Below are 20,573 nucleotides of genomic sequence, written 5' to 3' on the forward strand. Positions count from 1 at the left end.
AAGCAGAGACTGGGGACTCAGAGGCGGACTCATCCATTACCCAGGCCAAAGTCACCGAGGTGGTTAGAAAGCTCCTCGGTGGCAAGGCTCCTGGGGTGGATGAAATCCGTCCTGAGTACCTTAAGTCTCTGGATGTTGTGGGGCTGTCTTGGCTGACACACCTCTGCAACATCGCGTGGCGATCGGGGACAGTGCCTCTGGATTGGCAGACCGGGGTGGTGGTCCCTCTGTTTAAGAAGGGGGACCGGAGGGTGTGTTCCAACTATAGGGGGATCACACTCCTCAGCCTCCCCGGTAAGGTCTATTCCAGAGTACTGGAGAGGAGAATTCGACCGATGGTCGAACCTCAGATTCAGGAGGAGCAGTGTGGTTTTCGTCCTGGTCGCGGCACACTGGACCAGCTCTACACGCTCCATCGGGTGCTCGAGGGTTCATGGGAGTTTGCCCAACCAGTCCACATGTGTTTTGTGGATCTGGAGAAGGCGTTCGACCGTGTCTCTTGGGGCACCCTGTGGGGAGTGCTCCAGGAGTACGGGGTCCGGGGTCCTTTGCTAAGGGCTATCCGGTCCCTGTACGACCGCAGCAGGAGCTTGGTTCGCATTGCCGGTAGTAAGTCAAACCTGTTTCCAGTGCACGTTGGCCTCTGCCAGGGCTGCCCTTTCTCACCGGTTCTGTTCATTATTTTTATGGACAGAATTTCTAGGTGCAGCCAGGGTGTAGAGGGGGTCTGGTTTGGGAACCACAGAATCTCGTCTCTGCTGTTTGCGGATGATGTGGTTCTGTTGGCTTCGTCAAATTATCGACAGACGGATCAGTGCAGCATCTGCAGTGATGCGGTCGCTGTATTGGACCGTCGTGGTGAAGAGAGAGCTGAGGAGGGGGGCAAAGCTCTCGATTTACCGATTGATCTACGTTCCGATCCTCACCTATGGTCATGAGATTTGGCTTATGACCGAAAGAACGAGATTGCGAGTACAAGCGGCCGAGATGAGTTTCCTCCGCAGGGTGGCTGGGCGCTCCCTTAGAGATAGGGTGAGGAGCTCGGTCACTCGGGAGGAGCTCGGAGTTGAGCCGCTGCTCCTCCACATCGAAAGGAGTCAGTTGAGGTGGCTCGGGCATCTTTTCCGGATGCCCCCTGGACGCCTCGCTGGAGAGGTGTTCCGGACACGTCCCAGTGGGAGGAGGCCCCGGGGAAGACCCAGGACACGCTGAAGGGACTACATCTCTCGGCTGCCTTGGGAACGCCTTGGGGTTCCCCCGGAGGAGCTGGGGGAGGTGTGTGTGTGTGTGGATCGGGAGGTCTGGGCGGCTTTGCTTGAGCTGCTGCCCCCCTCCCGACCCGACTCCGGATAAAGCGGAAGAAAATGGATGGATGGAGGGATATATTATGATACTTTTATGGTAAACCTGTCTGGAGTAGGCAGTTCTCAAAAACTGAGTGACTGTGCAAGAAGGAGACTAGTGAGAGAAGCCACCAAGACACCCATGACAACTCTGAAAGTGTTACAGGTTTTTGTGTTTGTGAATGGAGAAACTATCTATCGTGCAACTTTGACTCTTGCATCACCAGCTGCTTCATGGCGACGGGGCAAATAGGACTTTCTTTAAAAGAAAACTAAATTTCAGCTACAGTTTGTCAGAAGGCACATGTGAGACTGAAAATGAGATCTGATCGGGTTTCTTGTGGCTTATTAGTTAGCACCATTGCCTCACAGCAAGAAGGTCTTGGGACTGCTTCCTGCCTGGTCCTTTCTGTGTGGAGTTTGCATGTTCTCCCCGTGTCTGCGTGGGTTCCCGCTGGGTACTCCGGTTTCCTCCCACAATCAAAAACATGATTATTTAGGGTCTGAGTGTTTCTACATCTGGTGTTGGTCCCCCTGAGCACTGGACTGTGGCTACCCACTGCTCCTACTGGTTGGATCGTGTCTAACCATAATTAGGATGGATTAAATGCAGTGCAATGACAATAAAGGCCATTATCATCATCATTATTATTACAAATCTTTCTTTGGCCCACTCTGCCATGAAGCTGTCATTGGTGACAGTCAAAAGCTGCACTATGCAACGCTTCTCCGATCACAACCTCAGAAGCCTATAACTCTTTCAGAGTTGTCATGGGTGTCTTGGTATCTTCTCTCACCAATTTCTTTCTTGCACACAGTTTTTGAGAACTGCCTACTTCAGACAGATTTACCATACAGTAAGTGCACAATCAGGGGGTACCGTTTTAAAAATGTAATGTTACCAACCTATATTTCATAAAATAATGCAATTAGGGACATTATAAGCTCTTGTTAAGGACCCTTGTGCATAACTTTACCTGTGCCTCACTTTTTACGGTTTGGAAATGCTTTTTTTTTTTAAACTTTGAAAATGGTGATTATAATGTGAAAAAATGCCATTTTTTGCATGTTACCTTGTTTCATGTGAAATTTGCTCATTATATAATAAAGCTTATATTTATTCTCTTGAACCTTTCAAAGAACTACACCAATCAGTGTCATTCCCAGTATTTCTCTGGTCATGACAAGTTACGGAACCAAAATATCTTCACTTGGAGTCAAGCAGCAGTCATTTGAGTAAAATAATAGGTTTGTAACCAGAATCCAAATTTGTCAATTCATTTGAGAAAACACTATGTTCTAAATATATAGTCTCTGATTTTATAATTCCTGTTTATTAGATTTGACACCTAAATGGATCCCCTACAAAACAGAGTTAGTAATTTGTTTCAGTTATACTGCTGGAACATCTGGGAGATTCACATAATCAGGGATGTGGATGCCCCTTAAAATGTAGTCTCCGTAGTAGCATACTCAGAGGGGTAACAGTAAGTGCAGGAATGATACCAATATAGAATGTCTTTGTCTCAACCATGATCTAGAAATTACAAGTGATGTATTTATTTCTAGTACCTCAGAAATGGCAATATGTGCCAAATGTAGTCGCCATAGAGCCTTGAAGTCTCCGTAGTACCTACTGGATATGGAAATGTATGAAGCATTAGGCAGCCTGTTTTGGATTATGTTAGGTGTTCCTAGTTGGGGATCTGTATCTATATACTATTACAATATACTGTTGGGAATAACAACAATTTATTAGTTCAGAGGTTCCAAAAGTCAAGTTGTCATACGAACATACAAAATGTCAGGTATGTTTGATAAGAAACACATGTATTAACATTATAACTGCTCTTATCTCACAAGTTGGGGTACTTGTATACTGTAAAAGAAATAAATTTTATCATTACTATTTTCTACTTGGTGTGTTGGAGTTTATTTCTGAACATATTTTACAAAGTGTACTCAAAATATAGGAGTGCCAGTATTTCTGACAACAACTGTACAATTAAGTTTCATTCCAGATTGTCTGACCCAAGATGTAAACATACAGTGTGTATCAAACAGCATCCTAGAAAAAACATCCTACGAACAGATGAATAAAGAGTAAGAGAAAGGATAGGTACTGTTCCGGACTACAAATACACACCATCTGTGAAAGGTGATAGAGGTATTGTGCAGCTTAAATGGATGTCAAGAAAACTGGTTCTCTGGTATTTATTGATGCACAACTGCCAGCAAAAGCAGCCAGATGAGTCCTGAAGCATTTAAAGCTACAGTACATCATCTAATTGTATTAACTCTGCATCACAACTCATTCACAACGGAGAGGGACAGTAACATGAAATATACATTGAAAGCAACCAAACACCCTAGAAAACAAGTCCAGTCATCTTCAGTGGTCAGTATCTATTTCATGTAGAATTTGGAAGCCTGGCTGTAGGCCTAATTTTTGTAGTATGGTGCATCAGAATGCAAACCACAACTGGTAATGTGGCTTTAAGGCCTCTGAGATTACACTTCCTTCCTTTATGAAACCATTCAGGCTCTTGAAGCAGCTTTGGTTTTCTTATCATAATGGCCATGATTACACTATTACTTCCTGCAGACAATAATTCATTACATTTTAGCAGCTGAAAGTGCTGTGTGCACACCTGAGTTTACATGTATTTTTCTCATCTCTTTGAAGCTCAGATTGTGACAGATTAGTTCATTTAAAACTCACCAGCTCCAATCTTATGCAATGTTCCAAGAGTGTAGTAGATTAAGTCCAAAAATTGGATGAATTGTGCACTTTTGGAATAAAACAAAACGGTATAGCAGCTTTTGGGTGTTCTCTTCAATAAGATGATAGATACACCTGATTTTAAACTCAGATCATGTTCTTTGTAGATATTTATAGTGTATGAATTTATATACTACAAATGTATTTATACATCATCAAATAAAATGCCAAACCACAACTGACTCAAAAGGACTTCAAAATTACTGAAAAAGACGGCCGCCTTTTTTTTTTTTTTGCTAAATTTCTATAAGTTTGCTAATACATAAGATAACGTGCTGATCTTGATGTCAGAATTTTCACTTAGTATGCCAGTTTTGACAGAAGCATGGACCAAATTATTTAAATGCACTGAGTTCTTAAAGCCTATCTGCCAAATTAAGTTTTTCCCCAAACACTGCAATGCATGATCATACAAATCATACAGATAAGACCCCACACTTGCTTGATCATAGGTAGGCCCAATATGAAACACATCAACATCATGTTTACAGCCCTCGTGACCACATCAAGAAATATAAAGTCAAGGTAATAGCTGTTTTGGAGCATGGTCAAATGTCTGATTATGACAATGAATATGAATTCTGTGCATTTAGAAGCTCTTTAAAGGTAATGCGAAACATCAGGAAAATGTGCAAATTGTGCATCCTAGAATATTATTGGCGTTACTTTGAGCGAAAGCATGAAGCAACATATGAAGGAAGCCATGTGTGAGGCCAGTGTTTAGACTCAGTGGAGTAATTACCAATTACTCTGGTCCAGTGGACAAAATCCCAGTCTCATGAAGAAATATAAAATATAATAGGGTTAGGGTTAGTGTACTACATTAATGTAGGGTTAGGGTTCATGTGAGATGGGACTTTGGAATGAGACTGAAATTTTGTCCATTTTTGTAATAAGGGGTTGGGATTTTGTCCGCTGGGATTTTGTCATGGATTCAAAACAGATAAAGCACTTAATACATGTAGCACTGACCCACTTTTATGATCCTTAATACTTTGGGCAGTGTACCATAATAATAAAGTAAATTTAATTAAAAAATAATTTTCATGGAAAGCAGATACCATGTTAGTTCTTTCAGTAGTCACAGGAGTTTTGTTTGGTAATAAAGAACATTCAGTCAAGTCAGGCAGAGATTTTCAAAAAATGCAGTTTAGCGCTGATAATCCAATTAAAAGCTTTATTCTTTATTTTTGTCAAAATTGCAAGCCAAAAATAAACATTTTAACACCAAGATCAACATTATGCCTTAACTGCATAATTTTACAGAATAATGGCAGCCATCTTGAAAATAGCATGCACAGCCAGTCTGGTCCCCTCAGATCTCAGAAGCTAAGCAATGAGGGGCCTGGTTTTCCTATGGTTTGGATGGGAGACCTCTTCGGAAACACCAGGGGCTGTGTTTCTCTCCAGGTAAAACTGGAGTTGCGTCAGGAAGGGCATCTGGTGTGAAACTTGTGCTAAATTCCAATGCGGATCTGGCTGTATCCGCTGTGATGACTCTAAACAAAATGGGAGCAGCTGAAAGGACGACACCTTGAAAAGAGCATATTCAGGCCTTTAATGTCAAGTATTGTTTATAATATCTGTTTTACATTCAAAAGTATATTAAAAGATATTTTATGCAACTAAAACAACAATCTAAACTTTTGAAAAAATGTCAATTTTTAGGTGATCATTTGGAAAAATGTCATTTTTGACAGGGTTAGAGTGCTTGGATCAAGTGTTTCAACATCTTATTGAAAAGAACACCCAAGATCTACTAGGAACCAAATTTTGGTGATTTCCTCCCAAAGTGCACAGGTTTTTTTTTTTTTACAATCTACTAGACTGCAATGATGATTCACCTCAACTAGGGTTGAAACTTTTTTTGCCACACAGAAGAGATTACATATGCAGAGTTAATTACATATTAGGCTATGATTCCATCCATCCTAACTACTTTTCACAATATACCGTATTTTCCGGAGTACAACTCGCATTTTTTTTTTAACCAATCTGGGAGGTCCTGCAGTTTATACTCTGGTACGATTTATATTTGAAAAATCATGCATTCATGAATCAAGTTCTCCCACTTAGAAATCATGGAGGGGTCTGAAATTTTCATCTTAGGTGCATGTCCACCAGGGGCGTCGGACTGGGGGGGTAAAGGGTACAGTCACTTGCCCAGTTCCGGATCACTGCTGCAGTTTTTGCACCACCATTTCTCGTAATCAGCACAAATAAGCTAATACTTGCTACCAATGGAAAGCCATTCGGTGTTTTCGGTTCTAGAGTGGGAAAATACTTACTTACTTGGGTAGAAAATGTCAGTGTATTATGCCTTGCTGTTTAATTGCTGCGCGCATTTATCTCCGACGTGAAAATTTGCCGGTTGTGGATCACTGAAGCAGCAGCCTCGTGTCTGTAGTTGTGAGTCATGTGGACTTTGGGGGTCATCTCAAAATCACGAATGGGCATGAATGTGGGGGCTTTTACTTTTTAATTTGGGAGAAATCTCACCTCCACACTTGTTGCATTTTTTGCTCATAAAACGTATAACAGTGCCTTTTGAAACTAAGTAAATTCTCATTTAATAAGTATAATTTGTCATTTTGTGTTCAAAACAGATTCTTGGGCACAGTGTGTATCATTCTGCATTAGAAGGGCTCCAGCCAGATGCCAGGAATGCCCCCAAAGTGACAGAGTGTTGTGATCCGGAACCGGCAAAAGTGATCCATTTCTGGCAAATGTTTGCACCACACATAATGTGGCTTCACACTTTAAGTAGAAGCGCTACTCCACCCAGACTTTTTCAGCTAAATAACATCCAAATACCCAATACAACAATACACAATTAAAGGACATTCAGTTGCATTATGGCTCCGTATAGCGGGACTTTTTAAAAGGTGATCCAGAACTGGGCAACCGTCTGTACTATGTACCCAGGGCCCAGAGCATGGGAGGGGGCCCACAAAAAACTGACATTAAATACATTTTTGTGTTGCATTTTATTAATGTCCATACAATTCATGTTGTAAAAGAATATAATTAGAATGAATGTATAAATGTTGCGAAACATAATTCTGCTCTAACAATAATATTGAGAGATCTCTGAGGGCCCTTCCACCCCTGCACAGTTGTACAATGGTTTAGTCCAGGCGCACAGGCGGCACACGCTGCCAAACACAGACACATCCCAAACGGGATCTGACAGCATGAGGAGAGGTTTTTAGGCTGAAATAAGACATGTCTTTACTAAAAAAAAAAAAAAAAAAAAAAATCAAAGTCCGGATTTCAAAAAAGAAGAGACAAAAGAAAAGTAAATGAGGGAAAATAGCTGCTAACCAAATTCTTTGAGAAGAGAGGTGAGCTCGAAAACTATCAACGTGCACGCAGGAAACTTGCTAATATCAGCACTGAGGACATATAAACGTCACAGTTTAACAGAGAAAGACACGATAATCCCACGCCGGTTTTGGTGGCAAAATAACTAAACAAACAGCCGCAGCTCTGCTCAACTCCCCCCACACGGGACACACAGTCCACGTGGAAGGGAGGGAGGGGGACACAGGGCAGCGCGTGGCTGCTGCTGTGATGACACAGGACAGGAGCAGGACAGCTTACTTCTGCTGCAAGAAAATCAAACGTCTTGACCCAGTCTCCACTGACTTTCCACTGGTTGTTAGCGCATTTATGGCAAATCAATTACCCAAATGCTAAAAATAACTGCGTGCATTTAGCGCTGTCCCTTTCATTATATATGCGCAGATTTGGCAAAGTCTGTTTTATTACAAGGACAAAAAAAAAAAAAAAAACATGCATTAACCTGCCTGTCTTCTGTGGGATATAATATGACCACAGTCCAGTTGCACACACACCTGCCTACAAAAGCACATGCACACACAAATAGGTTAAACTTTTTACAATAAAAAAAATGTATTATCAGAATGTAATATTAACATTATGAACCCCATGACCTTTAGTTTCAGACAAAGCAGGAGGTGCTGGTCCAGGTTCTGGTCCCTCATCCTGTCAAATCAAATCAAATTTATTCATTTATATAGTGCCAATTCGCAATGAGATTGCCTCAAGGTGCTTCACACAGCATAATAAAAACAGAGAAAATCTAATTAAAAATTTAAAAACACAATAAAAAGAAACAAAAACAAAACAAAAACAAAAACAAAACCATAAAAGAACACAAGCAATGAGGATGTTAGTGAAGGTGAGCTTATGGAGCCACTTTACAAGCAAATTCTTTAACTAAAATGTAATTAAATTTTAGTAACCTTTACAACATTTTTTTTCCTGTTTTGTCTATTTGCTTTTTAGAATTACCTAATAAATGGTGTGTCTTTGTAGTCGCAGGAACTGGGGGACAGATAGAAGATGACTATACAAACTATACAATATTACAGAGAATTACAAAGTATACAGAAAAGGAATAGGGCTATTATGGTATGAATGTAGAGAGTGTATAATATGAATTAACCTTTTTCCTTATTTTTTAACAAACAAATATACTGCATTGATTTATTCTGTCTAATATTGTTAAGATATAACAGGAATTGCCTTCTTTTTTCAAATACAGGGTTATAAAATGTCATTTTTATTATGACTTTATTTTATATTACTTCATAAGACAGTACAGTACTCCCTTAACCTACAAGTTGTAGATTAAGGGAGTAATATTCTGAAAGTCTGTTTGTCATTAATATGGACTGAGTTTAGCGAATGACATTGAATATAAGATGGGTAATGTGTTCTTTAATGTCTTGATTGTAGAATATTGTATTATGTATTTTTTTTCTTCAGAAAGAGAATTACACACTGTTAAGCAATGAATTACACTTACTTTTATTTAATTACTTATTTTGGAAAATTGTGTTAAATTAGATATTTTGCTGTGACTGTAGATCTTATAACCCTAACCCTAATTTGTAGTCAAGTTAACATTGGGGTATATCTCTGTTAAAATGCATGGGGATGCACCAAATTGCAGCATTTTTCTAGAAAATCCCCTAGACCCCCCCCCCCCCCCCCCCCCCCAACTCAGTATTGCTCCCCTAACTTTAAAAAGGGTTTTGACTCCCAGGTGCAATCTAAGGAATACATGATTTAGACCTGGTTTGACTACACATTAGAAATGTGGTGTTTCCATTAATAAAAAAGAACAGTGTGTGTGTGTGTGTGTGTGTGTGTGTGTGCGCGCGGTGCAGTCGTCCTGTCCCCTTTGCAGAAGAGCACCCCCAGAGTATGATGTTTCCACCCCCATGCTTCACGGTTGGGATGGTTTTCTTGGGGTTGTTCTCATCCTCTAAACATGGTAAGTGGAGTTGATTCCAAAAAGCTCTGTTCTGGTCTCATCTGACCACATGACCTTCTCCCATGCCTCCTCTGGATCATCCAGATGGTCACTGGTGAACTTCAAACGGGCCTGGACATGTGCTGGCTTGAGCAGGGGGACCTTGCTGCCTGGCAGGATTTTAAACCATGACAGCATCATGTGTTACTAATGTAATCTTTGTGACTGTGGTCCCAGCTCTCTTCAGGTCATTGACCAGGTCCTCCTGTGTAGTTCTGAGCTTTCTCAGAATCATCCTTACCCCACAAAGTGAGATCTTGCATGGAAAACCCAGACTGAGGGAGACTGACAGTCATCTTGTGTTTCTTCCACTTTCTAATAAATAATCATAACAGTTGTTGTCTTCTACCAAGCTGCTTGCCTGTTGTCCTGTAGTCCATCTCAGCCTTGTGCAGGTCTACAGTTTTGTCCCTGGTGTCCTTAGACAGCTCTTTGGTCTTGGCTATGGTGGACAGGTTGGAGTGTGATTGATTGAGTGTGTGAACAGGTGTCTTTTATACAGGTAACAAGTTCAAACAGGTGCAATTAATACAGGTAAAGAGTACAGAATAAGAGGGCTTCTTAAAGTAGACCTGCATTGAAATAAAATGCAGTCAGATCTTTGGACCAAAAATGACATATTTACACATAAGATCCTTCTGAATGCAGTAAAGTAAATCTGCAAGCCCAGATCTGTTATTCAACAGAGAAATCTTCATTTAAAAATGACAAATTTACAGCTAAAATTTAGCCCTCTGCAAAACTGTCAGCACATCCGGGACATTGCCGAGACGTCAAAGAAAAGACCCTATCTTCCAGTTACGGCGTCTTGGTAGATAGTCGCACGTGAGAGTGCTCGCACCTGAATCCTTGATATAAATATTTTATTTCTCTCCTGACTGGACAACACTATCAGCTAGTCTTACACTGCCTTTTTACCCATTGAATATGCCTCAGAAAGTTGCTAAATCTGGACAGCAACCTGCAAGAACAACCCCGACAATCACCGAAGCTAGCACTGCTACAACTACCGCTAGCACGACGCAGACGCCTCAACTCGCCCACTTTGAATACCAGAGTCATGGAACAACCAACACTGAAATTCTTGACACTATTCGCCAACTATGGACCGACATAGAAAAACAATCTACCGGCACACTGGAAGCAATCCGAAGCATAAAAGTGGATCTGCAAGCGCATTCACGAAGGATTGATGAGGCAGAAGAGCGGATATCGCAAGCCGAAGAAGATGTGAACTCTGTGAAGGGAAAAGTTGCTCAACTTGAACAAACTGTTAAAGATCTGTGCACCAAGATAACCAACTTGGAGGACAAAAGTAGACGGTCCGGCTGGTGGGATTACCAGAAAAATCCGAAGGAAAAGACGTGTGCGGGTTCTTGGAGAAATGGCTCAAGGATATGTTCGGTGATTGTTTCTCATCGCCCCCCATTATCGAGAGGGTGCACAGGATTGGGCCATTCAACCCAAGAGCTACAACGCCAAGAGTGATGATCATGAAGTTCCTGAACTACAGAGATCGTGAGACCACCGTGGCCGCAGTCAAGAGGGCGAAAGAAGTGTTTTACGGGGAGCATCGACTCAGCCTGTTCCATGACATATCGCCAGAGACCCGCAAGCTGCAGCAGCGCTTCGACGGAGTTAAAGCCGAGCTTCGTGCATTGAACATCCGCCACGGAATTATATACCCAGCCCAGCTCATCATCACACACACACACAACAACAGACGTGTTGTGTTCAGATCAAAAGAAGAAGCGGAAGAATACGTGAGGAAAGTGAAGACGGCAATGGGGATTGTGGACTAAAATTATCATTTATCACTTTGGAAAAGGGACTACAATTACAACTGAGTAAGTGACATCCTTCACCTTGTCTCCAGTATTTGCTAACATTTGTTACTTTACACTAAATAATCTCATCTACATGTGATTGCATCAGCCAAGCTTGAACCTTCATGCGCATGCGTGAGTTTTTTCACGCCTGTCGGTTGCGTCATTCGCCTGTGAGCAGGCTTTGTGTGAGCAGTGGTCCACCCCTCTCGTCGGATTTTTATTGCAAATAAATGTCTGAACGATTTGGAGCTTTGCTGCATCAATTTTTTCCAGAAACTGTGAGAGACCTCACAGTTTCCATTCGGAAAATTCAAATTGCTTTGAGGGACGATTTTATGGGGATTACACAGATTAAGGAGTGCTCCAGCCGGTTTAAAGACCGCCCACAGCTGCTGAGAGCGCGCCGCGCTCCGAGCGCCAATCGACAGGCTGAAACCCCGCTGAAACAACCAGATCATTTCCAACGTGAAGGCTTTGTTGATCCGGGACGTCGCCTGACTTACACAAAAATGGCAGGAGACGTGGACATCAGTACTTTTTCGGCACATTCCACTGTGACAGGAGTTTTTTTCATGGAAAGAAAAGCGGACAGATGCGCCACCGTGCTGTTCATGGCGCGGCACAAAACCACCTCCGTGTTGGTCTCACAGGACGGCTTTGAGATGGCTTTCAGATGGCTGTCGGTGGGTTTTCAGTCGTGTGACCAACCGAGAAATTGTGGATGAGCCTGGACATGCCAGAACATGTCCTGTGAGGCTTCATCACGGCGTTGTTTTGCGCCATGCGGCACTGCCGCGACGCGCGGAATTCCTCCGCTCCTCTTTCCATGACAAAAACTCCTGTAACAGTGGAATGTGCCGTTCATTTCCAAACTGGACGCTGTGTTTTATCCGGGACGTCCTCTGACTAGCACAGGAATTGCGGAAGACGTGGACATCAGCACTTTTTCAGCACATTGAGACAGACGTGCGGAGGAATTCCGCGCGTCGCGGTGGAGTTGTGGTGCTGTGAATAATAAGAATAGAGGCCTTCTCTCCAAATTTTATAATACCTTGTTGGAAGCATCGAAGGACAGCAGTAATTCATATTTGCAAGCTTGGAGATCTGATATGAAAAGTGACATTACTGTTGAAGCGTGGAATAATACCTGCTTAAGTGCCCAAAAACAAACAGTCAATACAAGATTCAGACTATTACAGTACAAGAGGTTGTTCAGAATGTATATCACTCCAGTAAAATTGAACCATTTTAACCCCAATAATCCTGATGACTGTATAAAATGTGGTAAAGAAAAGGGAACACTGTATCACTGCATGTGGCAGTGTGAAGAAATGATTCTTTTCTGGCAACAAATAACTACAATAATTTCTGATATAATTGATTGTAAAATTCCCCTTGATGATAAATTGTGTATACTAATCCGCAAATCCACACTTCAGAGATGTAAATTCAATGGCGGATTGTCTCTTCCAAATTTCCAATTATATTATTGGGCTGCACATATTCACAAGACCTCATTTTGGTTCAGATCAATAGATTTGCCATGGTGCAGTTTAGAGGCACAGTCTTGTGATTCATCCTCCCTTATCGCTTTGCTTACCTCTTCTATTCCATCCAATCTCTCCGGCTTTGCAAATAACCAAGCGGTTCATTCCACACTCAAAATTTGGTATCAATTTAGGAGGCATTTCAAATTCAAGTCTACCTCTACTTTAACTCCTCTATTAAGGAATCATTTATTTCAACCTGCGATTACAGATTCAACCTTTTTTGCTTGGCACAACAAAGGATTGAAACGTTTTAAAGATCTTTACAAGGATGGTATTTTTATTTATTTTTACTTCGCTTGTTTTGCCTTTTCATGTTCCGGTTCCTGTTCAAACAGAAAACCTTAGGAGGCAGATTATCATATGCATTATTTTTCATTCAATGTGATGCACAGTATTTCTACTATACTGCTTGTGCTTATTGACAGCTGCATTGCAGATGTGATCTGATCATTATCATTTTGACATCAGTTCCTGTGCCTTACTTCCTAATAAAAAAATATATATAAAAAAAAAATTGTGTATACTACAAATATATCCCACTAACTTTAAATGTGATGCAAAGAAGAGGAAACTTATCAACTTTAGCCTGATACAAGCAAAAGTGGTAATTGCTCTGAAATGGAAAGACACTGAGAGACCTGGGATCAAGCAATGGATGGACCTGACATCGAGCAACTTGGTTCTGGAAAAATTAACCTATGTGGCCAAAGGAAATATAGAGGACTTCAAAGATATTTGGATGCCCTTTCTACGATTTGTAAAAGACTTTGATATGTAGAAACTAACTTTTTTGAGTGTAGGGGAGGGGAGGGTTATGTTTTGTTGTGTTATTATTATTCATATTCTTTGTGTATATACTGTCTCTGTATACTGTTTTTGCCTATTGTAAAACTAAAAACTTCAATAAATACAATTGTGAAAAAAAAAAAAGAGAAGACCCTATCCCAGCATTCATTGCGCGCGCCAACTGTAATTTGTGGATTTACATCAGTTTGCATCTCTTACAAAAGCACCTTTTTATTGTCTTATATGGAAGGATCGACTTTTTTAAAACTTCATATTGTCTTTTCACATTTCTTTTATTTTTTTCTTGAAAATTATTTTTGGGGACTTTTTCCATACGCCCATTTGATTGAGTGGTGTCGCATTGAAAATCTACTGTCTTTAGCCTCCGGTGTTACCGTTGCGGGGTACGGAGGCGGGACCCGCAAAGAATCCAAGTCTTTCAAAAGATACAAACCTCTCTCAGTGGCCACGGAGCTCTGTGGCTGCGATTACCGAGGCCGTGCGGCGCTGCGGATTTTTCCGCAAGAAGTCTGTCCTTGCGGGCGGCCGGCCGCTCCGCATCAAAACAGCGAGCGCAGTCTCTGGACTTGTTGCCAAGTTGGCCGCACCTCCATTCAATAGACAGGAAGGTGGCGCCGGAGTTGGCCGCAGCTCTACACAACAGACACGGGGGCAGCGTGAGTGGCCCACTGTGGCGTTTACCAAGCCTGCAGACTCGGCAAGCGCATCGGAGGCAGCGAGAGCAAGGCATCGGGGAAGAACATTGCCGCTGTCGATGTCGGCGCTGATCTGAGCATGCAGAGCTGTATCTTGCATTCACTGCAGCTTACTTTTGGATGTTGAAACCAGGATGTGTATAACAGTAACATTACTAACAGATAAAATCAATTTTAATGCGGGATCGGACTGAAGGCGCTAGCGCTCCGTCTTCTCCCTCATGTCACTGTAATGTCCTGGATGTACAAACAGTTTTCACGGAGAGCCAAATTTTAGCTGCAAATTTGTCATTTTTAAACGAAGATTAAAAATTTGGGCTTGCAGATTTACTTTACTGCATTCATAAGGGTCTTATAAATACATATCAGCTATTTCTTTCTGAGATCTGACCACAATGCAATGCAGGTCTACTTTAAAGAAAAATTAACAGGTCTGTGAGTGCCAGAATTCTTGCTGGTTGGTAGGTGTTCAAATACTTATTTGCAGCAGTAACATACAAATAAATTATCAAAAAAAAAAAAAAAAAAACATACATTGTGATTGCCGGATTGTTTTTTTTTTTTTTAAGATTATGTCTCTCACAGTGGACATGCACCTAAGATGAAAATTTCAGACCCCTCCATGATTTCTAAGTGGGAGAACTTGCAAAACCGCAGGGTGTTCAAATACTTATTTTCCTCACTGTATGTGCTGTACTCCAGTGGAAGGCAGCACATTCACTCTCACAGAAAGCAACAATAATTATTTAGGTTTTGAGCTGTGTGAACAATATTTTATGGTGGCTGGCCAACCGCTGAGTTATCTTTCGTAATGGAGGACAAGACGGAGTTTAATTCTAGCTGTGTCCCAATTCAGGGGTTGCACCCTTCTATGGCTGCATGCGTCATGAAGTGGCATGACGGGGCATTCTCATTTCGAAGACTCCTTGGATTGCGGTCAATAAATGCAGACTACTTTTCCTTGAAAACGATGGATACATCAGGTGCATCCTTCATGCAAACGATGGAATTGGATTAGAATGGGAAGAACCTTTAACGCGTCACTGCTAAAACTTAATTTGCGACCGTAAAATCCAGCATTAACGTCTGCAAATCAGACACAACAGGTTTATTCCCTAATTACATAAGCCTAATATATAAGCCCTGGTCATATGGACATTTTACATCCCAGCTCCTAAGTGATAAAACACACCTGATTAGGGCTGTGCAATTAACCGAATTTCGATCGCAATATCGATATTTGTATCAAACGATCTCCAAACTCGTATAATCGAGTGAAATAATTTAAGGGCCTTTCATCAGGCCAATCTGTCAACATGTCCCAAGACGCACGGTGTCAGACGCGTCGCTTCGGAAACAGCAAAGGGGCAGGATTGCTACGTCACACTTTGGCTGTTTCCACAACCTGAAAAAAGTTCAGTGATCGCTTTCTTGAATTTGCGTCGCCTGAACCACAAAAAACTTTAAAAAACAGCAGTAGAACGATTCTCCCATCACTCTGCTGGGAGAAGCTTTTTTTCAGCTACTTTTCAGAGTGACGCCGACCGAGGGAGGACTGACGACTTGGTGGGATATTGATCGAACCGCGACAGCGAGCCAATCCGCACAGAGAAGCCGGCCTTCAGGCATCATCATCATCAGGCAGAGCGAGGCAGGCAGCCGGGGTGATGGAGCAAACCCACTCAGTCCAAAATCTCCCACTTTTTTTGGATATATGCGAAGTCCCAGTTTGCCCAACTGAGTTTAGTTCTGCAGCTTTATCGAGGTGAGAATAATGTAAAAATAAAACGTGACGTTTACTGAACTGCTGTGAAGGTTTAATGATCGGCTAACATTAGCTTAGCCTTTTAGCACAGTTGATCTGAGTGAACGCTTTAATTTGTAAATGGTTCAGTCTTTTTTATTTTTACCAAATAAAGCTACAGCTTTTTTCAGACATCACAAAAGCTTAACTTTAAATAACTTATTTTTTCGGGCGGGTTTTTTTTTCCCCATCGTTTTCCCCCATTTTTTTTCCCTTTTTTATATATAAACTTTTTAGTGTTTCTTTATATTTAAAGAAATCTTTTTATTTGTCCTAATCAGGAACATTTGCTGTGCAGACAACCAAACTTCCATTGATGAGCTGAACACCACGTCCAGTTGAAAGAAAACACCTCTGCTTTTCAGCAACACCACCAGAGTTCAAAGCTGCAGAAGAGACCTTCATCTGGTCCCGAGAATTCAGCATAACATCACCTGCTTCTAAATAAAAGGCTCTTTCAACAGCAACTATTTTATTATTTTTTAAAAAGCTGTTTCATTTTATATTTTAACAATAAATGAACGGATACATTTCTCCAAAAGGAGATAAGGAGACATGGTCAAGGGAATGATGACAAAAACATAAACTAATGAACATAAATTGAAACAAAAACAATGCAGCCGCACTATGTCCTAGTAGCACAAGTCAGGGAGATGCCCAAAGACACTGACCAACTGGTCAGTGACAACAGGGAAGGGAGAGGAAAACAGAAAAATAATATATAATATGATATTTTAATATTTTATTCATTTTATGTTTTATACAGGTAAGGTACAGTACATTTTCAATTTGGAGGTTTTGCACACATTGTCTATAACAATTTTTTTTTTTTTTTTTTTTTTTTTTTTTTTTTAGAGTGAGAGAAATGCTGAATAAATGCATTGTGTAACTAAAAAATAAAAAATAATCGTGATTTCAGTATTTACCTAAATAATTGTGATACTGATTTTTTTTCCATAATCGAGCAGCCCTACATCTGATCCAGCTAATGGGGGTGTGGCTACAGCAGTGATGGACTTAAAATATATTGTGCAGGATGAAAAGCCAGGAGCAGGTTTGGAATTTACTGAAATTAACTCCTGCATCTGGACCCTGATCATCAGAAAATATAACAAATACTATCACCATTCTGCTGGTCTGCTAACAATCAGAGGCAAAGACATAACATCTTTCTTTTTATGGAAGACTTAGACATTAATCTATGAATCAGAGGTTAAGCATGGGTCTGCAGACATCATGTCCACAGCTCGTGCAGGGATAGTTTTTCCCTCCACTGCTCAGAGTTGAGTAATGCTACTTCCTAGACAAACTGAAGAGTGTGTCAAACTACACTGAGCTCTGGAAATTTAATGCCTCCACAGAGATCAGGTGACTCAAGGAAGAATTTAAAAGGCTCTGAAACGCGAATCCAACATGCATAATTCACCAAGAAGAAATTAATCAATAACAGTGGTACTTATGTAATTTTCTCACAGTGGTACATTTGTATTGTCCTGAACATTTAGAGTCACATTAACACTGATACATGGCCAAATGTATTTTTTTGTCTTATCTGCATTTCTGTTCCAAATTTTAAACAAGTCAAACTGTTATATACAGTTATGGTTCATATGTAAACATGAAATTGTTTGATTTCATGTCACTAAAGTGGACATGAAATCAAACAATTTTAAAGTGGTTTAAGTCGAGCCTTTTACCTTTAATTTGAAAGTATTGTTATCGAAAGCAAGAGCAGAAACTGGTTCCTTCCATCTATTCTCTATTCCCAGTTACTCAAACTAAGGCATGGGCTAAAGCAGGGGTGGCCAAGTTCGGTCCTCGAGAGCCACCTTCCTGACACTCTTAGTTGTCTCCCTGCTCCAACACACCTGAATCCAATGAAAGACTCATTAGCAGACTTTTAATGAGCCTTTCATTGGATTCAGGTGTGTTGGAGCAGGGAGACAACTAAGAGTAACAGGAAGGTGGCTCTCAAGGACAGAACTTGGCCACCCCTGGGCTAAAGCAATAAATTTTCATCTCACTGAAATTTTTTCCTGGCAAAAATCAATGGCAGCAATTCCCTAAAATGTGGCGTAGTGGGGGCACGCACTCTTTTTTCCTCAGTAAATACAATAAACACATTATACAGCATACAAATCTATTCTAAATAGCCTCTAAGGAGAGACAGACAAAGCATAAAAAGAATTCAAAACTTGAACATAAAAGGTACATAAAAGGGTGGTGGGGAGCGGGGTGTAGTCTTGATTCTGGGGGTTCTTGGGGTGCCCCCCTAGAACATTTTTTTAAAGACCAAGTCAAATTTTGTATATTCTGGTGAATTTCATAATGGGTATGAAATCCTCTGAAACAAAGAAAACTCACTTCAAACTGTTAAGTAAAAACACAGTATTAATTATGGGGAGGTCTGGGGGTGCTCCCCCAAAAATGTTTTAAAAGAGCAAGTCAAATTTTGTATATTCTAGTGAATTTTAATGGGTATGAAGTCTTCTGAAACAAAGAAAACTCACTTCAAACTGTAAAGTAAAAATTCTTTGTCTTCTGTAGTATTTTGATCTGTTCTAATCCAGTGAATGCACCAAATGGGTGCTGTGTTTCTGGCTGTACAGTCAATAAAATACAAAATTAGGGCCTAAAGCAACTGACAACGTTGTTCTGCTGTGCACAAAGTAACACTGTCACCAGTTTTGAAAACACATGCGCACTGAGAAACTCAAAACTGGCTTATTCATATTTAATCGGTAAAATGCTCTCACTCATAAAACAAACTAGGGCTGCAACTAACAATTATTTTAGTAATCGATTAATCATTTTTTGTTATGTTTGTTTGTTTTTTTACTTACATGTGAGTTTTGCCATTATTTCTTGAAGTGAGTTATTATTAAAAGGCCTTTTTCATGCAACATCAACATTTGAGCTTGTAATAAAGTTATGGTGTTATATTCTCGTCAAAAACATACCTGGAGTAATGTTTTTAATTTTGCACATACATACATCACCAACACACCACAGAGATTTCCATCAGGTTTCACCTGATTATGAGCATTTTTAGATGCCTACAGTAACTATCTCAACCACTGACAACATATTACACAGTAAGAGTCCACAAAAGTATTTTAAAGGTCTGACTAAAGTGTAATATGTGCTCTTTAGATATTTTCATGAAACAAAGACACAAATGTGCAGTTTACTGCATTTCATTTTTTTCTTGTGTAAAAACACAGCTTAGATATGGTTTGACCGAAACAAATTGTCATTAAACTTAAATAAAATAGGGATGAAGTGTAGGTTTAAGAGTCAGTAGGTGTTCACAGGAAAGTTATTTATTTCTATATGTATTTATTTATGTTCATTGTTAGTTGGTTTTACCTTTTCTGTTGTGTTTTGTTTTATCAGGTTCTTTTTGTCTGTTTGGCTAAAAGTATATTGTAGCAATATTAGTTATTATTACTTTTGTTGTTGCTATTATTATTATTATTATTATATAAATAAAAATAAATTAAAACTAGAAGCACTCAGTGCAAACCTCCGCCAAGGCCATGGGGTCACTGACGCCATAACATTTACACGCCGTGGAATCATTGAACCTAAAAAAGTCTAACAATGATGTTTGCTCAGTAGTAAAAAAAGTTTCATCTGCTGTGACTGGATAGCATGTATCCTTAGCACTTGGCATCACAGTTTAATGCAACTTGCACCTTTCCCAGAAGCTACTGTCATCTGAGCACTGATATTGATATTGCATGTGCTTATAGACAAAAGAGAGAGACAAAATTCAATTTATTATTCAACTAAACTGCAAATATATGAATTTTTTAACATTTATGAAACACTTCTCTAAACAAGGCCATAGGGTCACTGACCCTAAAGAGATTCCCTCCTTGGCACGGTGATCTATTCAACAATTCAGTGTTACAACCAAAACTATGATACATACACTTTTCTTTCCTTTATATATGACATCCTTGACCATGAAAACATACCACTAGAACTTGGAATCACTTTTATGTCTTTATTAGTTCAAACGTTATTGTATAAAAACGATTTTTCGGTAATGGCGGTTTTCTTCTCGATCTAGCTCCATAACATTTGAAGCTACATCAAATCTGATGACACCTTACTGAATCAGTACAGATTCAGCTACAATTTGGTGTTAGTTGTGCATCTCTAGCTTCATTTGTCACCTCACACTGACACATTTTCCCTATATTTTTGCATATTCTGGATCACCAGATCCGGAATCCGGATCCGATCATCACCAAACTTTGTTATTTGATAGAACATTTGACTATGTTACACCCTAATTTTTTTCAAGCCTTTCTGCCTTGTTTTTGTGGAGTTAGAAACTAGAATGTCAAAATTCCTCCTATACATATATACATACATACATACATACATACATACATATACATACATACA

General features: G+C 40.3%; 1 protein-coding gene across 1 annotated transcript in view; it reads right to left on the bottom strand.

Annotated features, from left to right (window-relative positions):
- nsmaf (neutral sphingomyelinase (N-SMase) activation associated factor) overlaps nt 1-20,573 on the bottom strand; it is a 75,426-nt gene that overhangs the window by 54,178 nt on the left and 675 nt on the right. The gene's annotated exons all lie outside the window — the stretch shown is intronic.

Source organism: Thalassophryne amazonica, chromosome 1 (assembly GCF_902500255.1).
Source record: "Thalassophryne amazonica chromosome 1, fThaAma1.1, whole genome shotgun sequence".
Taxonomy (NCBI): domain Eukaryota; kingdom Metazoa; phylum Chordata; class Actinopteri; order Batrachoidiformes; family Batrachoididae; genus Thalassophryne; species Thalassophryne amazonica.